This window comes from Hemicordylus capensis, chromosome 2, assembly GCF_027244095.1.
Source record: "Hemicordylus capensis ecotype Gifberg chromosome 2, rHemCap1.1.pri, whole genome shotgun sequence".
NCBI classification, from domain to species: Eukaryota; Metazoa; Chordata; class Lepidosauria; order Squamata; family Cordylidae; genus Hemicordylus; species Hemicordylus capensis.
Window position 1 is genome coordinate 314091591 of NC_069658.1, and position 9228 is coordinate 314100818.

Sequence of the window (9228 nt, forward strand, 5' to 3'; positions counted from 1 at the left end):
TAGATAAAAGCAAAGGATAAGATATTTTAAAAGCCTCTCTAAAAAAAGATGTGTCTTCAGTTGTTTCTTTAAAAGACTGGGGAGGGAGTATGGCGAAGCTCTTCCAGGAGGGTGTTCCAAAGTTGAGGTGCCACAACTGAAAAGGTCCTGTCTCTAGTCCCCGCCAGCCAGATCTCCATTAGTGGTGGGGGCTGAAATGATGAATTCTCAGCTTCATTAACAGACAGGTACAAAATGACCACTGGATTGGGTAATCCAGGTATAAATATCAGCAGTTTGGCCTTTTGTCATTGCCTTGCTAACAGCAGATTGTTCTGTTGCTCCAGCTTCAGAATTTACCTTCTCTGATCAGAGCCTTCGAACCTCCTCTGCGCCTGTTCTGTAATCCTTTGCTCTAAGATAGGGGTTGTCAACTTGGGCCCCTCCCCAGATGTTGTTGGACTGCAGCTCCAATCATCCCCAGACCTTTAAGGCTGGCTGGGGATGATGGAAGTTGCAACGCAACAACATCTGAGGACCCAAGGCTGAAAACCACTGCTCTAAGAAAACTTAACCCAAAAATGTCCCCATCCCTGGAGTGACTTCTCAGGTTAGACCAGTGTTCTTACTGCTTCCGATTTCTCCCTGTCTAAGTAAAGCAAGCCTAACTCTTCCTCTTCTCAGCGCTAACTTTGACCCTCTGCCCATCTTTCTTTTCCTTCCTTCCTTCCTTCCTTCCTTCCTTCCTTCCTTCCTTCCTTCCTTCCTTTCTTTCATTAATTAATTTATATACTGCCTAGTATAAAAATCTCTAGGCGGTGTACAGAATTAAAACACAAAATATACTAACGACTACCTTATGCATTGTGCCGCTGTCCCTGCAGCTGAGGGGACATAGTGACAACTGCCAACATAATCCTCTACTGTCAATTTTATAGGGACAGTAATTTTAATTTCATTTTACCCCTTTTAAAGAATTGTCCTGGGCACACCAATCATTTTTATTTAGAGTACCTGCTGTCCAATTTCAAACCTGTAATTTCTAGTAATGTGCCCAAGTTTTGCTTTATTGTTTGCAAATTTCATAACGTTTGTATTGCTAATTCGCAAAGCTTGTAAAATGTAAATGTGATATATAAATTGTAACTGGCTGCTCTATGACCGTAATAAACTTTATCTATCTATCTATAACACATTTAAAACTCATAAAAGATGAAATTCATAGATAAAAACACATTAAAACACATTAAGATTTAAAAATCCAATCTCAGTTGAAGGCCTGGGAATACAGGTACATCTTCAGGGTCCTCCTAAAAGCAAAAAGAGAAGAAGCTCTTATTTCAGCAGGGAGTGCGTTCCAAAGCCCTAGGGCAGCCACAGAAAAGGTCCAGTCCCAAGTTGCCACCAAACAAGTTGGTGGCAACCATAATCGGACCTCTCCAGATGATCTTAATAGACAACAAAGTTCACAACAGAAAAAGTGCTCTCTTAAGTACCCTGGAACCTAGCCATTAAAGGCCTTATAGGTAATAACTAGTGCTTTGTATTTCATTCGGAAACCTATCAGCAGCTAGTGCAGTTCTTTTAGAATCAGTGTTATATGGTCCCTTCGGGTAAACCCAGAGACCAGTCTGGCAGCCACATTCTGTACTAATTGTAGTTTCCGAACTACGTACAAAGGTAGCCCCACGTAGAGTGCATTACAGTAGTCAAGCCTAGAGGTTAGCAGCATATGGACCACCAGTCACTAGTCTCCAAGAATGGATGTATCTGGCGTATCAGCTGAAGTTGATAAAAAGCTCTTCTGGCCACAGCCTCAATCTGAGAAACCAGGGAGAGTTTGGGATCCAGGAGCACTCCCAGACTACAAACATCATGGTGTGGCTCAGGACTACTTTCTACAAGTGTAGCTCCCATGTAGATGTGCTCTGACCTCAAGGATTCTTTATGACAGAACACCTCTGTGATATATTGTGGGAAATGTTAAAGACCATGTTGCTTAAAGACAGAGGCTCAGTTCAGACATTACAGGAAACTGGAGGTCCCTTCACCTCCAGTTTCCTAACTTGAATGTCTGAATTCAGGGAAATGGAGTTTGCGGGGGAAAGCGACCCACAGTTTCCCTCTCCAAACTCCACTCTGAAACTTCGGTCAGACTGGAGTTTCGCCGCCACAAACTCCATTTCTGCAGTGGCAGTGCTATGTTGAAATTGTGACATCGCAGTTTGGGCCCCATGGAGCCAGAGTTGAGGGAGTAAGCTCCTCCCTCACTCTGGCCCAACTGGCTGTGTGAGCTGTCCTTCTGTCAAGAAGGAAGCTCGCACAGCCAGCTCCCCCGGCCCTCTGCAGTCTTGCTGATTGTAGAGAGGCAGCTCTTCCCAACGTCCAAATGCAGAAGGGGGAGCAGGGGGAGGGTGTGTGGAACCACAGGTCTATTGGACCCACGGCTCCATGTTATGTCAGAACCGGGCCAGGACCTCAGCCTGCTTAGTAGTTGTTACTGGAGGGTGGAGATAAGGTTTGTTGCCAGACAGCAGAGGGATCTGCTGCTAGATTAAGGCTGATGATTCTTCAAAGACCTGCCTCAGATAAGTGTAATTATTCTACATGCTTGTCCAAGGATTGTTATTAATAAATATTTGTTCACTAATCCTGCCATATCCTGCTATAGTGTGCTGGCAATACCATAACCTCATTTATTGTAGGCCTATAGAGAGTTTGAGTTTAGAATAACCCATCATGCAAATAGTGGAATTCTTCTTCAGCCCTAATCATTCACAAAAACAACAACTGAGAATTAAGAAAGAAGGTGCAATTCTATCAATGCTTAATAAAGGGAAGAGACAGCTCAGAATATGACAGAAACCAGATATTACAACCAAGGGGACAGTTCAGTTGCTTCAGAATAAGCTAGATGCACATAAACACACCATGGGGCATTGTTCTCATTAATTCTAACACTCTAGTTAGGGAGAAGATAAGACTCCTGATACTTTAGCACTGAACTGAGCATGGGGAATTATCTAAAACACTGCATTTCTGTTTTTAGTACGATGAGGCTTCTTTCCCTGTCTGGAAATAACATACTTATAAACATACTTATAGGGAAGAATGGATCAGAAAAATATAGTACACAACTGATTTTTAAAAACACAAGACTGAATTCCTGGCACCAGCTCTCCTATGGCAGAAAACATTTTCAAGATGCATTCCTTTTACATCGGAAAAAAATTGGCCCTTAGTCTTCTCTTTTCTGAAGCAGTTTTAAAAACAATGCATGGACCTGATTCAGCAAGGTACAGCAATCAAATACATGGTTTAATGGACCTCTCTATTAATAGGTCCATTGTTTACAGTGTTATGAATCTGGCACAGGCTTAAGAATCTTGTTGATCCAGTGCCTGTTAATTGTCTGAAATGTCTAGAAATTCAGAGTCCTCCTAAATAATTCCGATCATGAACCTTCACTGTCCAAAAGATGGGATACTACCCTAAATCATCACATTCTTAAATGGTACGAAACTAAAAAAACCCCTAATTTTCTGCCAAAAAAATGTCTGTTCTTAAAATAAAATTAAACTTAAAAACATCCTCTTGAGAAATGTCCCACTTTTTAATATTTTCTTTCCTTTTTTTTTCCATAACAGGAAAAGGTTTGCTGTTTCTTTGTTGAGTTTTGCATACCAGCAGCTTAATATCCCTCCTTTTATTATTTTAACCATAAAATGCTGCACGCCAAGGCCTATACTAGGAAGTGATCTGTTTATTTAAGATATATTTATGAGCAAGTAAATGCAAACAACTGCTTCTCATAAACCAACCAGCATGAACCACCCTTTCGATGGATGTTGAGCATTCTACTCCAACCCATTCTTATTGTTTCATATACTTCTCTGACTCAGCTAACATTTTCTCCACTACACCTCTTTCTTCTCTCTAGTGGATCTTCCCCACCTTAGTTTTCAAACACCACATGATAAGATCTACCTGGAGGACTCTGCTTAGTATGCCAACACCTGCTGAAGCTCATTTGTTGTGCACACAGGACAGGGCCTTCTCAGCAATTTCCCTTAGACTGTGTAACTCCCTCACTCCCAGACTTTTGAAGATGTCTGAAGACTGTCCTTTTTATCAGGCCTTTGGTCGGTAGAGTGTGTGGCGACTTGTTAACTGCCCTAAAGATTGCTTTTGATGGCTGCTATTATTTGATTTCATATTGTTTTTATTATGTTATATTGATATTGTGTTTGTTTTTCAATTTTTTGGTAGGCTGCTCATGATGAAAGGTGGAATAAAAATGTGAATACATTAAAACTAAAATCTCTCTCAATTTTTATTTTACTTATGGACTTTTTCTACAATTAAAGTGCTTTGAAGCCACCTATGGTGACCTGACTCCACCCTTCTGAATTGTCGTCAGCTCTTCAGACTTTGAGCTAATATTTTCCTTTTTAATTGTGTCAAAACAAAACTGTTGCTGAGACTAAGATGAGTGTGGTTTCTCTGAATGTCATCTTGTAGTGGCAGAAAAAATGTGTTGAATTTGCCTTCAGATTTGTTCAGCAGTAGGCCCATATCTGTTGAGATGCAGGGGATTAATAATGGAAGACCCCAACTTACAAACAGGTTGTGTTCCAAAGTTGAATGTTCATAATTTGGAATGCATATAGTTCCCAAGGGTGGTGACTTGTTTGTATATGCGGGTTGGTGTTTGTAAGTTGGGGACTTCCTTAATGGAATATGTTATGGAATTTTGTTTAAGTACAGGTGTTTGTAAGTCAGATGTTTGTAACTTGGGGAGTGCCAGTATATCTCACCCTTCTTCCATCATCGAACTTTAGTATGAACTCTTTACTGAAACATTAATGGCTTGAACTGAAACCAAACCAGAACAATTTTCAATACACCTGAACCCAAACTGGAATTAAAGCTAAAATACCTAGCAGTCTGAATCCTTGTTGCTAACCTTCATGATTTTATTGCTCATCACCTCTTGTAGATATTTCCTAAAACTGGGATGAGGGACCATCAAGCCTGCGTCTGGGTGCCGCCTAACATCTCTGTAGAACACACAATGGACCATTTGTTTCATAGGTGAACTTGTCCTAAAATTGTTTGTTTGTTTGTTTATCATATTATATGATATTATAGACATCTCTAGGTGGTGTACAAAGTTAAACAAACATAAAAACAATATAAAACAGTTGAAATTCATAAAACAGATAAAACAATCTCAGTGAATAAATACATTAAGAAATATTAAAATTTAAATTTCAGTCAAAAGCCTGAGAAAACAAGTACGGGTCTTCCTAAAAGCAAACAGAGAAGGAGATGCTCTTATTTCAACAGGGAGTGTATTCCAGAATGTATTTTTATTTCAACAGGGAGTGTATTCCAAAATTAGAGAGACAATCTCTTTTTAATGTCTTAAATTTTCACCCAGCACATTTTTTTTCAAGTGAGGAGATACTTTCCAGGGCCTTTGTGGGATTTCTGCAACAATATTCTGAGAAATGTTAGAAACACAGGAACTTTATGCCAGCATTCATCAGAAGGAAACTGATTTTGAAGAATGTACGTTCCAGGAAAGATTGGTAAAAAGTTTGCATAATTGCAATTGTGTACTGCTTGGCTTCAAAAAGAGCCAAGCCCGGAACGCCTCAAAATGAGGAAAGCCATATGAGAGAACTGGAGGAAACTTTGGCTGCATTTGCATGTAACACAAAACCAGAGGTGAAAGGACCTCCGGTTTCAATTTAGGTATGTCTGAATGTTGACAACCGCAGTTTCGCTGCAAAATGGACCCGTGGTTTCCCTCCTCATAATCTGATTTGTACCTTTAGTTAGGAGTAAGTTTTGTAGCCTGGAACTCTGATTCTGTGCTGTGGTGCCATTGTTACGTCCCAACACAGCACCACAGTCTTGCTTCCTGGCAACTGGAGTTAAGGGAGGAAGCTCCTCCCTCACTCTTGCTACTATTGGTTGACAGGGCTGTCTTTCAGTAAAGAAGGAAGCCCAGGCAGCCAGTTCCCCCTGCTCTCTGCAGGCAGTGGAACTGAAGAGAGGGAGCTTGCCTGAACGTCCAAATTCGGACAGGACTGCAGGAGGAGGGGAGGTCTGTGTTACAGGTCTGAAGGCAGCTGTAATATATACATACATACACACACTATGTATTTTATATATATATATATATATAAATATATAAATAAATCATTTGAGGAATCTTAGGGGGGGGGGAACCCTGTGATTGGCCTGGAATCTCCAGGAATCAACACATCAATTTCCAAGTGACTATTGGAACCAATCCTGGAGATTTTAATGACTTTATATAATGAAAAATATTGGGGGGGGGGGGAGATTGGAACCCCTTGCCCCCTGTTAATAGCTTCAGTCAGAACTGATAACCTTAGTATGGGAATCATCTATGTTACTAATTTGTCAGTGACTGTATGAGCAAACTTTAAAGTTGATATACAGATGGCCCTCGCTATTTGTGGAGGTTCCATTCTCTCCTATAGGCATGAATACAGAAACTGCAAATAAATAAATTGCCTAGGGGAATCTTGGGATTAAGTTCCTAACAACAAAACTAAAAAACCACAAAAGGGACAAAAATCCAAGGGGGGCAGAAATAAGAGTAGAAAAGCACAGTATCTTATTCTCCAGGCCTCCAGCTCTCCAGCAATGCCCCCCAAACCCTGAAAATGGTCAAATTTTGGTCGAATATTCACCATTTTTTAAGAGCCACAAAATGATTGCTCACTGTAAAATAGTGGCTGGAGATGTCATCGGAAGTCATTTCTAGGTTATTTCTGGCCACTCAAAACCTCAGATAGGTAAATTTCACCTATTTTTCTACCCACGGATATGTGAATCTGCAATCCACAAGTCCACATATATACCAAGGGCCTCCTGCATACCTATCAGCAAGAGAACTGCTCCTACCATAAGGCGATTTTAAAAAAACCTTCTTAAATACTATGGTGTCTGAAACATTCAGATACTTAAGATCATCACTTTGGGGTATCACTTTCTGCATTTAGTCCAATTATATGCAAATACAACCCATGCACAGTTTTGGATATGTGACCCCCCCCCACCTATAAATTACTTTCAGTGTTCCAAGTTTTGTACTTATTAGTTTTTCTTTGTATGTTTAAATTTAATCTGAATAAAAGCAACCATACAGACAACCTTGTGCAGTAACAAAATCAGTTTTGTAGTGTTGCTAGCTTGCTAAACATTAATAGAAACAAAACCAGGTAAATCTTGAAGCATTTACATCTATTTTTAATATTAATTCAACATTTGACATTAATATAATTAATAATGTTTGAAATACTGGCTGACATCCTGACTAAATTACTCAATAGTACTCCTCAGGAGTTACTCTAAAGGACTACTATATTTCGATGGGACTTCCTGTAATAATTTTAGTCAGGATGTCAGCCAGTGCGTTTGGAAAATTGGTGTTTTGCAATTCAGTTCACAGAGCTTGCATGATGGGTCACAAAATGTCAACAGTTCCTGAAATTGATGGTGAGATCTGATTATTTCTGAAGCACTTGCTGTTCTTCCAGTAGGGGGAAGGAAAATACCATCCTCCTTATTTTGTGCTTCTGAAGCAAGAAAAACTTCCATGACCGGCTTAGAATTGAAAACAACTTGGACAGTGTCAAGCAACTGGGCTAATCACCCATCATTCTGCGAAAATATTGCAATCTCTTGCAGCTCTCATAAGTTGTTACATTTTTCCTACTAGGGCTACTTAATATTTCTGCTAACCTTATGCAGAACGATTCACTCATTTGATTACATTCATGTCTTCCTACTAGACAATAACGGTTTTTACATATGCATAACATCCCATTAACATACACATATTCATACTCCCAGGAAAGTTGCTTCTTTCCCTTGACTCCAAGACAATGCTGGGCTGGGCAGCGACTTAGTTGCATCTGACTGCCAGTGAGGTAGGAAAGATCACATTGCGTGGTGTAGCATCAGGACATTCAGGCAAGATCCAGGCAATGCCATTGGATGGGAGTTATATAAGCTAGCCCTGTCCTCACACTGGCCCTCTTTTGATTTAGCATGACACCCACCTGTCCTCCCATTTGTCAGTGTGGGGAAAATGTTCACTGTCAGGGTAGAGTAGGAATGTTTGGTCTTGACTGATCTTGGCTGGGAATGTGTTTTTGTCTATACCACACTCAGGAGCGTAATGTCCATTGTGCAAATGGATTCAAAAAACCTGGGCCACTACGCCCCAGGGTCCGCCCTTGACGCCCCAGCCATGCCCCGGGGTCTGATGTCAGCCGCAGAGGGCATGGCCATGTTAGCAAATGGAGGCACGCCCCCTGTTTTGAAGTAAAGTTTGGCAGTGCCATGTTTGCAGCCTGGCTGGGATGGCTTCTCCCTGCTTGCAAAAGTAGGAGGAGGAGTTCCTGGCCAGGCTGGGAGCCCAGCGCTGGTTGAAGCTTCTCAAAAAATGGAGCAGCACAGTGGGGGGCATGGCTGGGGTGGCAGGGGCAGCCGGCAGCCAGCGACAGGCTGGGTGGAGGCTTCCAGCATTCTCACTATTCCACTGACAACGCTGATGTTTTTCATGGGCATTATGATCTTAGTTGTTGGTGCTTTAATTAGAGTAATGACTGATCACAGCAGCAGGTGGATGCAGGTTCAGGGAGATTCACCACAGCACCATTATTGTTGAGCAGCCGGAGACAATATTATAGTGAAAGAGGAGTCTTCATGGAAGAGCCTTTCATGGCTCTGTGGCCTGGAGGTTTCTGGGAATGGACCCCTTGAGGGGATTTGCTTGCCTCATGCTCTCAGAGTTATGAGGCTGGTGGGGTGATGATGCAGACAAGCCTCCTGTAACCAGACAACTATGTGGCTTGAGGACTGGGCAGAAGACAACTGCTGCTGTTTTTCGGCCCGGTTTGCTCAACCAAGGACTTGGGAGATGATGAGGCTATTCTCACAATCGGCCAAGAGCGGGCAAAGGGAGTCTAGCCTGCTTTTGGGCAATCGTGTGCTGCAACGGGAGCCGTGTGGCTCCTGGCAGCAAACCTCCCAAAGTACCCCTCCCCTTAGACGAGGTTAACGGAGCTAGCTCTCCGTTAACCTTATCTTTTTGATCGTATGTCACTGCATGCTGTGCATAGTAGACACGAGTAGTCTGCAAGCAGCCTCCCAGGCTCGGGGGGTCTCTCCAGGATGCTCCGCACATTCACGCAGGGCATC

The 9228-nt window shown here is 41.8% G+C and overlaps 1 long non-coding RNA gene across 1 annotated transcript; it reads right to left on the bottom strand.

The window, feature by feature from the left end:
* Positions 1-38: 38 nt before the first annotated feature.
* Positions 39-5885, bottom strand: LOC128346254 (uncharacterized). Its single transcript, XR_008316862.1, has 3 exons — positions 5817-5885; positions 4919-5039; positions 39-1289 (listed from the first exon to the last, which is right to left on the bottom strand). It is a non-coding gene; the product is annotated as an uncharacterized LOC128346254 (long non-coding RNA).
* Positions 5886-9228: the final 3343 nt, after the last annotated feature.